Raw genomic sequence first — 17904 nt, 5'->3', positions numbered from 1 at the left:
GAAAATTACAAAAAATAATAGAGTATTTCAATTTTGATATATGTTTTGGTATTCAGGTCGTCCATACATTGAACCAGGAATTTCTATTAAAAACAGTTAGGAAAACCAACTAGTTTATCCTCCGAAACTAAATAAATAAATAAAATTATAAATATAAAGAGTTGTTTATTCTATTTTCTGATATTAATTTGAATATTTGTTACATAACACCAAACTGAAGAATTTAGAAATACGGGATATAGCTGTCACAGTCATTTTTTTTTCTCACTATTCACCGCTTCAAGTTGAATAATGAAACATAAACTATTTCATTATTCATTATTCATTTTTTAACATTGAATAGTAAATAGTGAACTATTTCATTATTCATTATTGAATTTTGAATTTTGAATAATGAACTATGAATAATGGACGTACTTCAGCGCGGTGTTAGAAACGTAGTTCGATAATGACGTTAACAGTCGGTTATACAAACAAAAAATGAATATGTCGGAAGATAGATTAGAAACATTTGATTAACAATTTTTACACAAAATGTCCATGTATTGCGAGTAATTGATTTAATTTGACCGTTCTTAGTCGGCTGAATTAATCACAATGTGTTTTTTTTTCGAGTGCAGGAAGAAGGAATTGTATCTTACAGTCGACCATTTTACTACATAAATACAAAACAGTATACGCATACTTATCCTGCTTCTATTTGAGGCAAACAGATACATTCGAATTATTGTTTATGTGGCCGTTAACTTTGTGATCCCTGTTAAAATGCTGTCGATTTTAATGTAAAGTAACGTCAGTAAAATAGAGATACATGTATTCATGCGTAAACTAAAAAATCGTCTACTAAAACATTAGTTCGTACTGTAAATTTTAGGAAAATAAAACATATATTTGTACTCGCTACGAAAAAGGAGAAAGCTCGGCGAACATTACATTTCTCTCGCATTTAGACTAAAGCTTATACAAATAAATGTTGCATATTCCGACAATAAACGAATTAGGATTTTTTTATTTTCAATGGCAAATGTAAGGGAAGTTGTAACATTAGTGTGAACGGCAATCTACACCAATATTTTAAATATTCAATACGCTCCGACTTGTTTAAAAATTCATTTTACAGATAATATTTGAAAAACATAAATTACCTTTATAGCAATTATTACTTGGTCGGACTTAAAAATTTAGAAACAATATCTTCAGCATACCGGTAAATTGTGAAGCCTATCACATATATTTTACCTAATACACTCACGTTTTATTCCGTTTTAAAATGCTACGTTTCAACTACGTTTTGAATAAACATGTCCTGTTATTTTAAAAGCTAGGTTTTACTAGGTTTGTTTGTGCTACATTATTATCACGTTTTGCTACGTACTAACTACGTGTAGACCCACGTTTCCAACACGCCGGTAAATTCATTGTAAAGCCTATCACATATGTTATACCTTAGCATAATAGCTTTTACAAAAAGATTTTTTAAACCTCGATGTTTTAATACTTTGGACCATCGCACTTTAGCGTGATACACCATCGGACTTTAGCGAACAAACAACCATCGCACTTTAGCATGAGACACCATCGTACTTTAGTGAACAAACAACCATCGCACTTTAGCGTGATACACCATCGTACTTTAGCGTAAACCAACGCACTTTAGCGTGACCATCACACTTTAGAGTACCATCGCACTTTAGAGTCCTACATATTAATTTACTAAATTTACCCCTATAAGGGACTTTTTTACTTCTTTTCCCACTTTTTTTTGTAGTAAACATGTGATGTATCCAATTTTCAAGTTCCAGTTTCAATACAACATTCATAAATGCTGAATTTGTAAAAATAGAGCAAAATTTATACTACATCACATACTGCGGCCAATGTAAATTTGGTATATAAAGTTGCACATTGACTGTTTTTAAAAGAATGTTGTAAATACTATGTTTAATAAATATGAATTATTTTCTGTGTTTGCTTTGACCAGTATTGCAAGTACATCTAAAAACTAAAGTCTTGATGTACTGCTAAAATACAAATAGTTATTTTCGATATGAACTGGCACAACTCTAAAATTCAAAAGTTGATGACAGTTAAGATGTTACAACAACTGCGTGGAAATACAATCACAATAAACAGTCCCGACCGATCTAAGCTGGTATAATAATATTAAAATATGACAACGGCAGAGCAATTGCAACAGAGACTGCGTATTAAACATCCCACATATATAGTAATTTGATGATTAGAAAAATGAGTAATAAATTTTTACTAAGGTTAAGTAATTTGAACGTGACTGCGTACTTATACATCCCTGTCAACTGTAATAAAAATAGTATATTCAAAAATTCCTAAAATGTGCAAGAGTCCAGTACGGAAGACGGAGTTACTGGACACAAGTGATGGCAGAAAAATTAGTGATGGTAGGGAAAATGAGTGACTCTTCTATGTTTTTTCATTTATGCCCTGGGGAAACTGTCCTGAGCTTTCTTATCCAAAAACTTTCCCGAGCAAGTCTGTCGGTCTTTGACCAATCCTCGTTGTGATCTATGATAGTGATGGAAATTTTTATTTGATCAGCTTGGGCGTACCGAGGTGATATCAAATGACGACTTACGGGGAGGTCGGGCTTGCAGGTGTAGTCACTACGATGATCATTTATGCGTTTGTTGAATTGCTGTTCTGTCTCGCCAACATACTCTATGCCAAATCGACACGGAAGAATGTATACAACATTCTGGGTTTTGCCAGTTTCAATACAAAATATCGTGTACACAGACCCAGTGGAGTGGCAAGTAGATGTTTGAGTATTCAGTATGTGTTGGCAAGTCAGACATCGTCTGTTACCCCATGACTTGCACCATCCTGTAGTTGAACAGCTTTTATTAGAGGAAACGTCAGCTCTCACAAATAAGTCTTTCAGACTTGCTGGTCTCCAAAAAGCTGACAGGAGGATCTGGAAAGATTTGGGATAATTTTGAGTACGGATCAAACGTGAAAGGTTAGTAAAGGCGGGATTGTATGTTAAAACAAATGGAACTATTTTGCTGCGCCTCTTCCAATTGTACTGTAACAGGTCATTGCGGGTTATTGTTAGCACGCGCAAACCCCTTATCTATGTCCCATTTCTTATAACCTCGATTGGTTAGAAATCCTCGAAGTTCCTGTAACCGCTGAGTGACAGCCTCCTCAGAGGAGCAAATCCGCTTTACTCTGAGAGCTTGACTGTACGAGATACTTTTTGTACAGTGTTTGGGGTGACAGCTTTGGGGAGAAAGGTACTACTGTTTATCTGTAGGTTAACAGTAGAGGTCTGTTGATATGACACCATCCTTTATAGATGTAGTTGTGTCTAAGAAAGATATCTTAGAGTCGGATTGTACAAATTATAATTTGTACAGAATTTTTGTACAAGTTATCAGTGTTTTATGAATCGCTTAACACAAATGGATGATACTTGTTCACTGTCTTTTGTTGCACAAATTTATGTCATATTGCCATGACTACATGATACAATCTTATACTGAGCATAAATACAAAAACAAATTGAAGAGCACAAAATGATTGTTTGTGGATATAATTTTGGTATAAGGAGGAAACTACAAATAGAATTTTAACCCTTCAGGTGTCTTTTTCAGTTTTACTTAGGACAAGGAAAATAGCACTAAATGTTAGGTTGAAGTATATCAAATTTGAATTTACGGCATTAAGCTGATAAATTGTACACGATAAACTTGCATCACCTAGTGCATAAAGATATGTGCCAAAAACATATAACTTGTACAAAAACCCTGTACAAATTATTTGTACAAACTTACCAATGCTTACATCTTGTACACAACATATATATATATGCATTTCGTCAACAAACGAAAAGTGGTACGCGACGATTTTATATGAATATGATTTAACATTAAACAGGATTAATATTAAAATTCCAATTAAGTATGTAGCACTATATTATAATCATTTTATCAGCAAATGCATGTCTATATCAATTTCCTTGTTTTTTCAAGGGTATTTTCCTGTTGTTGCAAATCTGATGCCAAAACATATTTATATATAGCAATATTGAACAATTTAGTGACAAGTTTTATGTAGATAAAATGGAGCTTATATTCATATATTTCATTGTCTATCAATTTACAGGTTTGTAATTTTTAACACGCATATATAAAGAATACTAATGTAATTTTGCAGAGAAATTTGTAAAAAGGTTTTTAGACCTAGTCGTTTTATAGGTTTTACCGATATTTCAAATCCCAACAAAAAGGCTCTGTATTTCTATAGATTCTATGGTTTGTTCAAATCACGCTCTGTTCTGCTTATGTTCTTTTAGGGGTATGGAGAGAGCGCAAAAAAACCCAAAATATCCTTCTCGTCACCCTCTCCTCCTATGAAAATTGAAAAATGGTTATTTATAACCAAGTAACTGTGAGTTAAGTAATGAAGGGAGTGCTTTTCTTACTCCTTCTCCTGTGAAATTCCTTGCGAAAACTCAAAGCCACATTAATCTTGTTACTTGGTAACCAAAACCACATTTAAAAACGTCAAATATTGTTTCATCTCGATCTTATGCTCTCTAGTATGTGTTTTCTACAACTAATATGTAAGTGCTTTTATGTACTCCCTAACTACTATAAAAGAAACTGTCATTCAGTTCTGTAATAAACATATGACAATTATGGTGTTATTTGTGTATGTGGTGTTACAAAATCTTGATTTGTTTTCGATTTTTGTCTTCTCAATCAGGTTGACAAACTTTACTTTTCGGCCCTCCACACTACACTCCGAATTATTCTTGATCTTGAAGATCAGCTTCTTTAAATAATTTAACAATATAATGTCTGTAAACAAACTAAATAAAAACCTAAGTAAGATGGTTAAAAAAAATCAATTTGCTTCAGACCCAACCTCTTAATCATAAATAAGCTTCTACCAAAGTTTCATTAAATGTAAAAGATGTATAACAGACTAAAACATCAGATTGTATATACATGTTGACTGCTATATGTCCTTTTATTAGTAAAATAGAGACAAAAAAAAAGAACAAAATATTTTCAAAATTTGATCTTGGATACTTTTTTTTTTTTATGAAAAAAACTTCTGTTCAAAATTAATAGAAAACTTAATAGTTTTGAATGATTAAACAACTTAAACTTACATTTTATTCAAATTTTAACTGTTAAAAACAAAGTCTATCTGTGAAAAAAATTTAAAAAAATATTATAATTTTGAGCTATGTCTCAAATAAACTGTAACCACATCGTGGTTAATAACGCCGATGCTGCAGACGGAAACTAGAATAACTGCTGTCTCTCTTTCGCGCAAAAATATTATGACAAAAAAGACCATTTTACTTTTTTGAACCATGATGTTCCTTTGGTGTTAACTACGTTTTTTTATCCAAACTTGTTCGCTGTGCTTGGTATGAAGTGATGCTTATAGATTTTCATGTATTTAAAAAGTTAACAAAACTACCGTGAGGTCATAGTACGGCCTGCAACACACTGAGTGTAATATCATTCAATTGTTATCATGTAGTTTGCTGTTATCATGTAGTTAATACTTATGCATAGGTGACTACGTTACCTTCCCCCATCCTTGTAACTGCCCTTATTAAATAAACGTGCAACTCAACTGTGGTTGTTATTACATGGCGTCAGATGTTTTTGACGTATTCCACGCCGGAATTTAAGTAACAATTCAATTAATCCTGTCAGCAGTAACGTCCGGAAGATATTTTAGAGAATATTATTGCACAATTTGTGTACAACAGGTGACATTGATCAGTAACAAATATGGCAACCGGGTTTCAGTTCGAACACCCATCATTAAATTGGGGTGCACCAGACGTGTACCAAGAATTTCAAAGATTCAAACAACATGTTGAGTTTACATTCAAGGGTCCCCTAGTTAAGGCAGAGCCTGCTGACCGCGCAGGTTGGTTAGGACTATGGATTGGACAACAAGGACGTGAAGTCTACAAAACTTTTGTCTGGCAAGAAAATGAACAAGACAACCCTGACATAATTCTAGGAAAACTGGAAACATACATCCGCCCAAGGACAAATAAACGTGTAGCCAGATTTAAAGCATGTCAAAGGAAACAGACTGAAGGTGAGAACTTTGATAATTTTGTTAAAGATCTTAGATTATTATTGATGGACTGTGACTATGGAAACACAGAGGATATCTTAATAGATCTAATAATCAGTGGCGTTAAACACTCAAAAGTCCAAGAGAGAATGCTCGACAAGGGCTCAGATTTGACTATAGCAAAAGCTATTGAGATTGGGCAACAATTTGAACTATCACAAAAACAACTCAAAATGATTCGTGGCGAAGAAATTCTACGCGTCAGTGAACACTCTTACGACAAAAAGAAAGATCACAAAGGTACAAAACAACAACACCGTAGACCGCCTGTTAACACTCAAAATAACAATAGACAAGATAAAAGAAGACAAGATACCTATCATCAAGCAAAATGTGGAAATTGTGGAACAACGCATGGAAACAACAGATGTCCAGCAAAATGCACAACATGTAAATACTGTAAAAAGCCAGATCATTGGTTAAAAGTTTGTAGAAAGAGACTTAGAAAAATCAACATGATTCAAGAAATAGATCAGAGTAGTTGTGATAGTCAAGATAGTGGAGATGAATTATTATACATATCAACCGTAAAAACCGAGACTTGGCGAAACTCAGAAGATAGATGGATTGTAGACGTTCACATTGGAGACAAAGCACTTCCGGTCAGAATTGATACCGGTGCAAAGTGTAGTAATATTTCCAAGAAATCACTCAATAAATTAGAATTAAAGAGTAAAAAGTTCGAAATTACTGATTCAAAGAAAATACTGAAATCGTACACAGGACACAAGATTCAACAGATTGGTAAAATAAGACTTCCGGTTATATTCAAGGATCGTAAAATTTATGAAACTTTTGAAATAGTCGAAATGGAACAGGACAATATTATCAGTGGCGACTTTGCAGAGAGTTTGAATCTCGTAAAAAGAATAGACACAATTGACACTATAGATGAAATTGCTAAGACAAATGAATTGTCACATGACTTTCCAGAACTGATAAAACTTCAGGAACATTACCAGGTGAATATCGACTCACAATAGCTGAAAATGCAAAAGGTGTAGTGCATGCACCGAGACGAATTCCTGCCGCTATTAAGGAAAAAGCGATAACTGAACTTAGAAACATGGAAGAAAACGGTTACATAACAAAAGTTGAAGAACCGACAGAGTGGGTCAGTTCCATGGTAGTCGCACTCAGAAAGGACAAAGTTAGGATTTGTATCGACCCGAAAGATCTGAACGAAGTGATTCAACGTGAAAACTATCCGTTAAAGACAATTGAAGACGTAATACCGTTGATACCAGATGCAAAAGTATTTTCGGTACTAGATGCTAAATCCGGATTCCTACAAATTAAACTAGAAGAACCGTCTTCATATTTGACAACTTTCAATACTCCGATTGGCCGATATAGATGGTTACGCTTACCTTTCGGAATCAAGTCCGCACCAGAAATATACCAGCGTATTATGGATCAGATGCTTGAAGGCATTACAGGAGCTACCGCTATTATAGATGACATTCTTATTGCAGGCCGAAACATGGAAGAACATGACAAAATTCTGAAACAAGTGGTTGAACGTGCTACTAAACATAACTTACGTTTAAATTTTGATAAATGCTTTGTGCGAAAAGCAAAAGTTGCGTACATGGGCCATGTTATCACCGACAAAGGACTTCTACCGGATCCTGCTAAAATTCAGGCCGTAGTCGAAATGCCTGCTCCACAAAACAAGGAAGGTGTTCGTAGATTCTTGGGACTTGTTCAGTACCTTTCAAAGTTTATACCAAATCTCAGTCAAGTGGACGCTCCGTTAAGGACACTATTGAAATCTGATGTTTTATTCATATGGGAATATGAACAGGAAAAGAGCTTTCATGAATTAAAGCGTTTGTGTAGTACAACGCCAGTTCTTGCATTTTTCGATGTTAAGAAACCTGTCGAAATCGAGTGTGACGCTAGTCAAGAAGGGCTAGGCGCCGTTTTAATGCAAGAAGGCCGTGTTATTGCTTATGCATCTCGTTCCTTATCCGAGTCTGAAAAACGTTATGCACAGATTGAGAAGGAGATGCTCTCCATAGTGTTCAGTACTAAGAAGTTTCATTGTTATATTTTTGGGAAGAAAACTGTAATACACAATGACCATAAACCGCTAGAACACATTTTTAAAAAGCCATTATTAGCAGCACCGCTTCGTATACAGAAAATGATGTTAAAATTACAATGGTACGACGTTCAAGTGTGTTATCGGAAGGGAAAAGACATGAAAATATCCGACGCTTTATCAAGAGCGTTTTTGTCAGTAGAAAACAAAACTGAAGAAGGAGATATCGTCCAGGACATGATTTGCATGATATCAGTAAGTAAGGACAAATATTCCAAAATACAGGATGCACCGAAATCCGAATTGTGTGAACTTAATGAAACAATTCTTAAAGGATGGCCAGATCTTAAAGTCGAAACTCCGTTTGAAGTCAGAGAGTACTGGGATTCTCGTGATCAGTTATCTGTTCTTGATGGAATTATTTACAAGGGACTTAAAATTGTGATTCCGCCCAGTTTGCGTGACAACATGTTAAAACTCATACACAAATCTCATCTTGGCATGACAAAATGCAAGAAACGTGCTCGAGAAGTAATGTACTGGCCACGTATGAATATAGAAACTGAGCGATACATTGAAGATTGTGCGCTTTGTGCGTCATATCAAAATCAGCAGCCAGCTGAACCGCTTAAACCTACTCCGACTCCGGATCTACCGTATATGTTAGTTGGATGTGACTTGTTTGACTTTCAGAGTAAAGCTTACATACTTACCGTGGATTATTATTCTAAGTACGTTGATGTGTTACCGTTGAATTCAACCAATACTACAGCTATAGTTGAAGCTCTAAAATCCATATTTGCAACACATGGAATACCAACTACATTACGTTCAGACAATGGACCGCAGTTCAGTTCGTCCGAGTTTAAGAAGTTCAGTAAGGAACTCGGAATTGACCACCAAACATCGAGTCCACATTTTCAAAGTGCAAATGGTGAAGCCGAAAGATCTCGTTAAAAATCTCTGGAGAAAATCTGATGACAAACATTTGAGCCTATTAGATTACCGTACTACACCATTGGAAGGAATTGACTTGTCGCCTTCCCAACTTTTAATGGGTAGACGACCGAGAAATACTCTGCCTGCGTCAAAAGAAGTGCTGAAGCCTAATATGAACAACTCAATGAATGTAAAAAGGCACTTTGACCGCGAGAAAGAAAAGCAAAAGTTTTATTATGACAAACGCAAAGGAGTGAAAGAATTACCAACAATAAATGATAAATGTGCCGTGCGTATGACACCTTTACCCGGCTCAAAGGAATGGAAACCAGGAACTATTGTCAAGCACAGCGACAAACCTAGATCTTATATCGTGCAAAGGTCCGATTCAGGAAACAATCGCTTGTATAGGAGAAATCGTAAACACTTGCGTACTTCTACCGAAACAGCCTCCAAGGACATTAACCGCGAGACAATAAGTGACAATTTTGAAATAGACAATCTACCCAATAGAATCGAGACCGCTCCGAAAGAATCAAATGACAATAAGCTAGAACGCAACGAAGAAGTGAAGAGCTCAGATGTGACAACGACTAAATCAGGAAGGATTGTCAAGAAACCAGAGAAGCTTGATTTGTAAAACTTTGTGAATTAGACTTTTAAGTTTTCTCATATAAGCGTAGAACTTTATGAGCAAGTTTCATTTTTAGTTTTCATTAGAATAGACTTTAAAGTTGCTAGTTCCGAAATCCGAAATTTTCATATAATGACAATTCAATTTGATTCAATTTGTGAGTGTAATAAGAGACTTTTAAAATTCTTCAATTAGTTTCATTTGCGAGAGAAAGAGAGATGTAATATCATTCAATTGTTATCATGTAGTTTGCTGTTATCATGTAGTTAATACTTATGCATAGGTGACTACGTTACCTTCCCCCATCCTTGTAACTGCCCTTATTAAATAAACGTGCAACTCAACTGTGGTTGTTATTACACTGAGCTTTGTCCTAGACCAAACAGCAAGCTATAAATGACCCCAAAATTACTAGACGTGTAAAACAATTCAAACAGGAAAACCAACGATCTATTCTATATACAAACTGAAAAATACATATGAACCATGCACACCAACAAACGACAACTACTGAAAATTAGCATGATTTTGCAGGGACATGTAAGTAAGTGGGAAGAAAACCAATGTAACAAATTTTTAATGTGTAATGATAAAAAAAAAACGGCGCAGGAAATAGACACGATTACTTTTCCGGATGTTGGAAATAAACAAAAAAACCATAGGATAATTTTATTTTATTGGTTCAAATACTAAAATAATCTCAAGGGATTGTGTTGAGTGAAGAAGTCCGGTTTCAACAGTAAAACCCAGTAAAAGTGTGGGATGTATACATTAATAGATTCCGTTTGAGGTCTCAGGAAAGTGGTTTTATTTTGACACTATAATACTTCCATGGTCTGAGCAAGGAATGGAATATTTTTACAATTACTTGGTCTGAGGAAGGGCTTTATTATAAATTCAGTACCTCGTGTATTCAGCATGAAAGTTACGGCGATCTCTGATGTAAAAATGCTACTTTGAAATATCTAAAAAAAAAAAAAGAAACTTTTGAAATTTCAAATTGTTACCAAGTCATCGGATATTTTTGACAAATGTATTTCGGTATGTGTAATTGGGACTAAGTGGCCCTCTGCGACTTAGCCGTTTTCAACAAATTAACACCCACTTACAGAAAAGTCGGTAACATTTCATGTGTAATTATTGTCTTTCCTACTCTCTCCTTCTAATATAAACTCCTTGGTAGAAGCAATGAAAACATCTTTTACTTATACGTAAGAGATCAGACTACCTTAACTATCAATCGTACCATCATAACCGGAAAAACATCCCGGAATCGCCGATTCAGGAGAAAAAAACAAAGCTGCATGAACTATACAAACACTGTTGTCAATTTGTCTTCAGTTACTTTGTCGGAGACCGACACTAATGTACTGTCAAAAGGTCTTAATTTTTGTCCAGCGCCGGGCAAAATAAATTCTTTACTTTTGGAAGATGACCTAGACAAGTAAGCAAGACACTCAGAATCAAGGAATATTTTTCTAAGGACACCACAAAAAGTACCACTGATAGTGACACAAGTTATCTCGACTCGGATGACGACCAAGAAGATTTCGATATTCCCAGATTCAGGAAAAAAAGTTCATGGATTCCTAAACCCAGTAAATGTGCTAATTAGAACATATTATTGACAAAATTAAATCCGGCGTAAAACATCTGTCCACTGACAATTCCCAAACATTCAACAATTTATCGTCTGAAGAAAATGAAGTTGTGTGGTTACCAGCAGATAAAGGTAGCGTTGTTATCGTCATGGACAAATGTGACTACATTCAAGAGACAGACCGTCATGCAACTCTCTGATGAGAGATTTTATAAGAAATTAGACTCTGACCACACCCCTCAATTCAACAAAGACATCACCACAGATCTGAAAAACATGTGTGAACAGGGACATATTGATGAAGAAACATTTAAATGTCTAAAACCTGAAAAAACAAAGCCCGGGCGTTTCTATCTTCTGCCCAAAATTCATAAAGTCAAAAATCCAGGTAGACCAATTGTTTCCCATTAAGATCACTCTACAGAGAAAATACCAGAATTTATTGACCTTCATCTGAGACCACATGTAGAAAATTTACCATCCTATATACAAGACACAACACATAAAGAAAATGGAATCTTTGAATCCTCTCCCACCTGAAACGATACTTGTTTCGCTTGATGTTACCTCCCTCTATACTAACATCCCCCATGATGATGGTATTGGAGCCTGTAGGGAAGTCTGGAACTCTCGTAACACCTTACATCCACTAACTGAATGTCTCATCCAGCTTCTAACTTTGGTATTACAATGCAATAACTTCACATTCAATGGTAAAAACTTCCTCGAAGTTAATGGAACAGCAATGGGAACAAAGATGGCCCCGTCTTATGCCCATATTTTTATGGGGAAATTAGAACAGAGATTCTCCATTCTTCTCTTTATCAACCCTCTCTTGGTTCCGAATTATCGACGATATTAACATGAAGTGGGATAATACTGAACAAGAACAAGAACTAAAAGTGTTCATCCAACATGCCAACGATGCCCATCCCTCAATTAAATTCACATATGAAATCTCTGACTCTAAGATCACATTTCTTAACACTACGACGTAAGTGAGGAATGGAAACATTTGTACAGATCTGTGTTGCAAGCCCACAGACAAACATCAATATCTATCCCCTTTGAATTTTCATCTTAAACATTGCACCAAGAGCATTCCCTACAGCCAGGCCATACGAATAAAACGGATTTGCTCCACCAATGATACTGCAAAAAAGCGACTACAAGAACTTCGCGGTCATCTAAAACATCGGGGCTACAAAAGAAAAGACATTGACAAAGGTTTTTATCTTGCTAACAACATCAGCCGAGATGAACTTTTACAATATAAAGACAAAAAGGTCAACAAGAGGGTGCCTTTTGTGTTGACTTAACATCCAAAATTTGACAACTTATCTCACCTAATCCGTGAAAAGAAATAAAAAAACATCCCAAACTATCCAAGATCTTTCCCGAGCCACCTGTACTCACTTTAATTAAGAAAATTAACAACTATGGCACCAAATGGGATAAATGAAAAGATGTAGTTCGACATCATGCAGTGCTTCACATCTGGGTTATACTATTTATTATTACAGTCTCTGTTTCTATTTCTTTACCTTACTCATCTCTAAAATAAATCTGTTGAATATAACAATTTAGATTGCTTAATTTTTTGAGGGATGTATAAGTACCAAGCCACGTTCAACTAGTTTACTTTAGTCAAAATTTATTATTATATTTTAACGGCCGTTGGTTTTTAAACATATCAGACTCTAATGTAACTATACTACCGTTGTCAAATCTGAAATATTGACAAATTTAGACCGTTCAGTGCTGTTTATTTGGAATTCTTACTGACGCAATCTTTCTTGTAACATTATAATTATAGATACCGTTAAAGCTTTGGAGTTGTGCTAGTTCATATCGCAGATTTTTTTATTTTTTTTTATTTAAAGCATATATATGAACTCTCTGATGTAAATAGTCATATAACCTATGTCGTGTTTAACACATTTTTAGAACTGTGCAAGCGTTATAATTATTTTCTGTGACTGTATCTTACATTAATTTGTAGGATCCTTTACTATAGATAATTTAGCTGATCTGTAACAATAACATCTTCATGCCTTATATATCATGTACTGTAGTACGCCGCTAGATTAAAACTGACGTGGAAAGGTAACATATGGCCACCGAAAGCTTTTTTTTGGAGAGCCCAGGTGGTCGTGTGGTCTAGCGGGACGGCAGCAGTGCAGGCGATTTGGTGTCACGATATCACAGTAGCATGGGTTCGAATCCCGGCGAGGGAAGAACCAAAAATTTGCGAAAGCAAATTTACAGATCTAACATTGTTGGGTTGATGTTTAGACGAGTTGTATATACATTATGTACACAGCCATGTATCACCATAATTGATGGCGATCCGATGGATACATCTGTTGTAGGGTTGTCACTGACTCAGACGTACTTATGAATATAATTATTTTCTGTGACTGTATCTTACATTAATTTGTAGGATCCTTTACTATAGATAATTTAGCTGATCTGTAACAATAACATATGCATGCCTTATATATCATGTACTGTAGTACGCCGCTAGATTAAAACTGACGTGGAAAGGTAACATATGGCCACCGTAAGCTCTTTTTTTGAGAGCCCAGGTGATCGTGTGGTCTAGCGGGACGGCTGCAGTGCAGGCGATTTGGTGTCACGATATCACAGTAGCATGGGTTCGAATCCCGGCGAGGGAAGAACCAAAAATTTGCAAAAGTAAATTTACAGATCTAACATTGTTGGGTTGATGTTTAGACGAGTTGTATATACATTATGTACACAGCCATGTATCACCATCATTGATGGCGATCCGATGGATACATCTGTTGTAGGGTTGTCACTGACTCAGACGTACTTATATATATATATAAAGTGCCTAGAAAATCAACCTAACGATGTTAGAGAAGATTTGATTCGTAACTTCCTCCCCGGCGCCGGGGCTGGAACCTGTATATTTTTTTCTAACTTCTACGACAACACCGCCTAGCATTGCGCAGAGACCTTATCCCCTCCTCTAACTCTAGCTTATAAAAATAAGCTTACGTTTCGGGAGGTGTTACCTGCTTGTAGGAATTAAACAAGGATCTCTGATACAATACACGAAGTATTTATTTTTAGTGTACAGAAATGATCATCTACTCATCTCTTCAGTATAATTGCAGGATGCTAATCTTTTTTTAGAAGCATACAATCACTGTAAATAAATATATGTATATGTCTGTCTGTGTGTAGTGACAACTCCAAATTATACCTTGTCCATCGGATTTCTTATGATTAAGAAATACCAGGCCTTAGAATATGTATAAAGTGTCTAGAAAATCAACCTAACGATGTAAGAGTAGATTTGATTCGTAACTTCCTCCCCGGCATATATATATAAGTTAACAAAAAAAAATTTCTGTGACGTATTAGATTTATATTAAGATCCATTTTGTTACATCTTGTGATCAATTTTATTTGGCAATCGTCAATGGCAGTCAACAGGGTTTAAGAACATCAGTTGTTCGACCTGTTAGTCAAATGCGTTTTGTTTAAATATACTTTTTCACTTTTTTGGTCTTTTGGAAAATGTTGTTTGTGCTGTTTTTAGACCCTTCTACAACGAAATTTGTTTGACATGCACACGTATAAAAATTGCGGTTTTTATCCAACGCAATCATAGGTTTGAACGTAGTTTTCAATTTAGACTCGTTTATATTTTTTGTTTGAGCATGTATCATATTTTCCCTCCGGTTTATATGATCCGTTCATCCTATATTGTCTCTTAAAATTCAAGAGTCAATCTTAAATTGAGAGTAAATTATATGGCCTTCCAAATACCGTTTCGATCCCTAACATCACTGAAGAGACATATATTGTCGAAATCTAGATCTGGTGTACTAAAGAAATATTGACACCGAATGTTTGTGGCACAACATCGTAGCCACAAGTTAACAAAACTTTTTTTTTCTGTGACATATTAAATGTATATTCAAACAAGTCGAACAACTGATGTTCTTAAACCCTGTTGACTGCCATTGATGATTGCCAAATAAAATTGATCACATTATGTAACAAAATCGATCTGAATATAAATTTAATACGTCACAGAAAAAAAAAGTTTGTTAACTTGTGGCTACGATGTTGTGCCACAAACATTCGGTGTCAATATTTCTTTAGTACACCAGATCTAGATTTCGACAATATATTTCTCTTCAGTGATGTTAGGGATCGAAACGGTATTTGGAAGGCCATATAATTTACTCTCAATTTAAGATTGACTCTTGAATTTTAAGAGACAATATAGGATGAACGGATCATATAAACCGGAGGGAAAATATGATACATGCCCAAACAAAAAATATAAACGAGTCTAAATTGAAAACTACTTTCAAACCTATGATGGCGTTGGATAAAAACCGCAATTTTTATACGTGTGCATGTCAAACAAATTTCGTTGTAGAAGGGTCTAAAAACAGCACAAACAACATTTTCCAAAAGACCAAAAAAGTGAAAAAGTATATTTAAACAAAACGCATTTGACTAACAGGTCGAACAACTGATGTTCTTAAACCCTGTTGACTGCCATTGACGATTGCCAAATAAAATTGATCACAAGATGTAACAAAATGGATCTGAATATGAATTTAATACGTCACAGAAAAAAAAAGTTTTGTTAACTTGTGGCTACGATGTTGTGCAACAAACATTCGGTGTCAATATTTCTTTAGTACACCAGATCTAGATTTCGACAATATATGTCTCTTCAGTGATGTTAGGGATCGAAACGGTATTTGGAAGGCCATATAATTTACTCTCAATTTAAGATTGACTCTTGAATTTTAAGAGACAATATAGTTTGAACGGATCATATAAACCGGAGGGAAAATATGATACATGCCCAAACAAAACATATAAACGAGTCTAAATTGAAAACTACGTTCAAACCTATGATTGCGTTGGATAAAAACCGCAATTTTTATACGTGTGCATGTCAAACAAATTTCGTTGTAGAAGGGTCTAAAAACAGCACAAACAACATTTTCCAAAAGACCAAAAAAGTGAAAAAGTATATTTAAACAAAACGCATTTGACTAACAGGTCGAATAACTGATGTTCTTAAACCCTGTTGACTGCCATTGACGATTGCCAAATAATATATATATATATATATACGAGTCTAAATTGAAAACATATATATATATATATATATATATATAAACGAGTCTAAATTGAAAACTACGTATACAAATTGCGGTTTTTATCCAACGTTATCATAGGTTTGAACGTAGTTTTCAATTTAGACTCATTTATATGTTCAAACCTATGATTGCGTTGGATAAAAACCGCAATTTTTATACGTGTGCATGTCAAACAAATTTCGTTGTAGAAGGGTCTAAAAACAGCACAAACAACATTTTCCAAAAGACCAAAAAAGTGAAAAAGTATACTTAACCAAAACGCATTTGACTAACAGGTCGAACAACTGATGTTCTTTAACCCTGCTGACTGCCATTGGCGACTGCCAAATAAAATTGATGACACGATGTAACAAAATGGATCTAAATATAAATTTAATACGTCACAGAAAGAAAAAAAATTGTTAACTTGTGGCCACGATGTTGTGCCACAAACATTCGGTGTCAATATTTCTTTAGTACACCAGATCTAGATTTCGACAATATATGTCTCTTCAGTGATGTTAGGGATCGAAACGGTATTTGGAAGGCCATATAATTTACTCTCAATTTAAGATTAACTCTTGAATTTAAGAGTCAATATAAGATGAACGGATCATATGAACCGGAGGGAAAATATTATACATGCCCAAACAAAAAATATATAAACGAGTCTAAATTGAAAACTACGTTCAAACCTATGATTGCGTTGGATAAAAACCGCAATTTTTATACGTGTGCATGTCAAACAAATTTCGTTGTAGAATGATCTAAAAACAGCACAAACAACATTTTCCAAAAGACCAAAAAAGTGAAAAAGTATATTTAAACAAAACGCATTTGACTAACAGGTCGAACAACTGATGTTCTTTAACCCTGCTGACTGCCATTGGCGATTGCCAAATAAAATTGATCACAAGATGTAACAAAGTGGATCTAAATATAAATTTAATACGTCAAAGAAAAAAAAATGTGTTAACTTGTGGCCACGATGTTGTGCCACAAACAGTCGGTGTCAATATTTCTTTAGTACACCAGATCTAGATTTCTACAATATATGTCTCTTCAGTGATGTTAGGGATCGAAACAGTATTTGGAAGGCCATATAATTTACTCTCAATTTAAGATTGACTCTTGAATTTAAGAGTCAATATAGGATGAACGGATCATATAAACCGGAGGGAAAATATGATACATGCCCAAACAAAAAATATAAACGAGTCTAAATTGAAAACTACGTTCAAACCTATTATTGCGTTGGATAAGAAACCGCAATTTTTATACGTGTGCATGTCAAACAAATTTCGTTGTAGAAGGGTCTAAAAAGGCACAAACAACATTTTCCAAAAGACCAAAAAAAGTGAAAAAGTATATCTAAACAAAACGCATTTGA

The sequence above is a fragment of the Mytilus trossulus genome, chromosome 10, assembly GCF_036588685.1.
Source record: "Mytilus trossulus isolate FHL-02 chromosome 10, PNRI_Mtr1.1.1.hap1, whole genome shotgun sequence".
NCBI classification, from domain to species: domain Eukaryota; kingdom Metazoa; phylum Mollusca; class Bivalvia; order Mytilida; family Mytilidae; genus Mytilus; species Mytilus trossulus.
The sequence above is the reverse complement of the archived record's forward strand: the minus strand, read 5'-3'. Positions refer to the sequence as shown.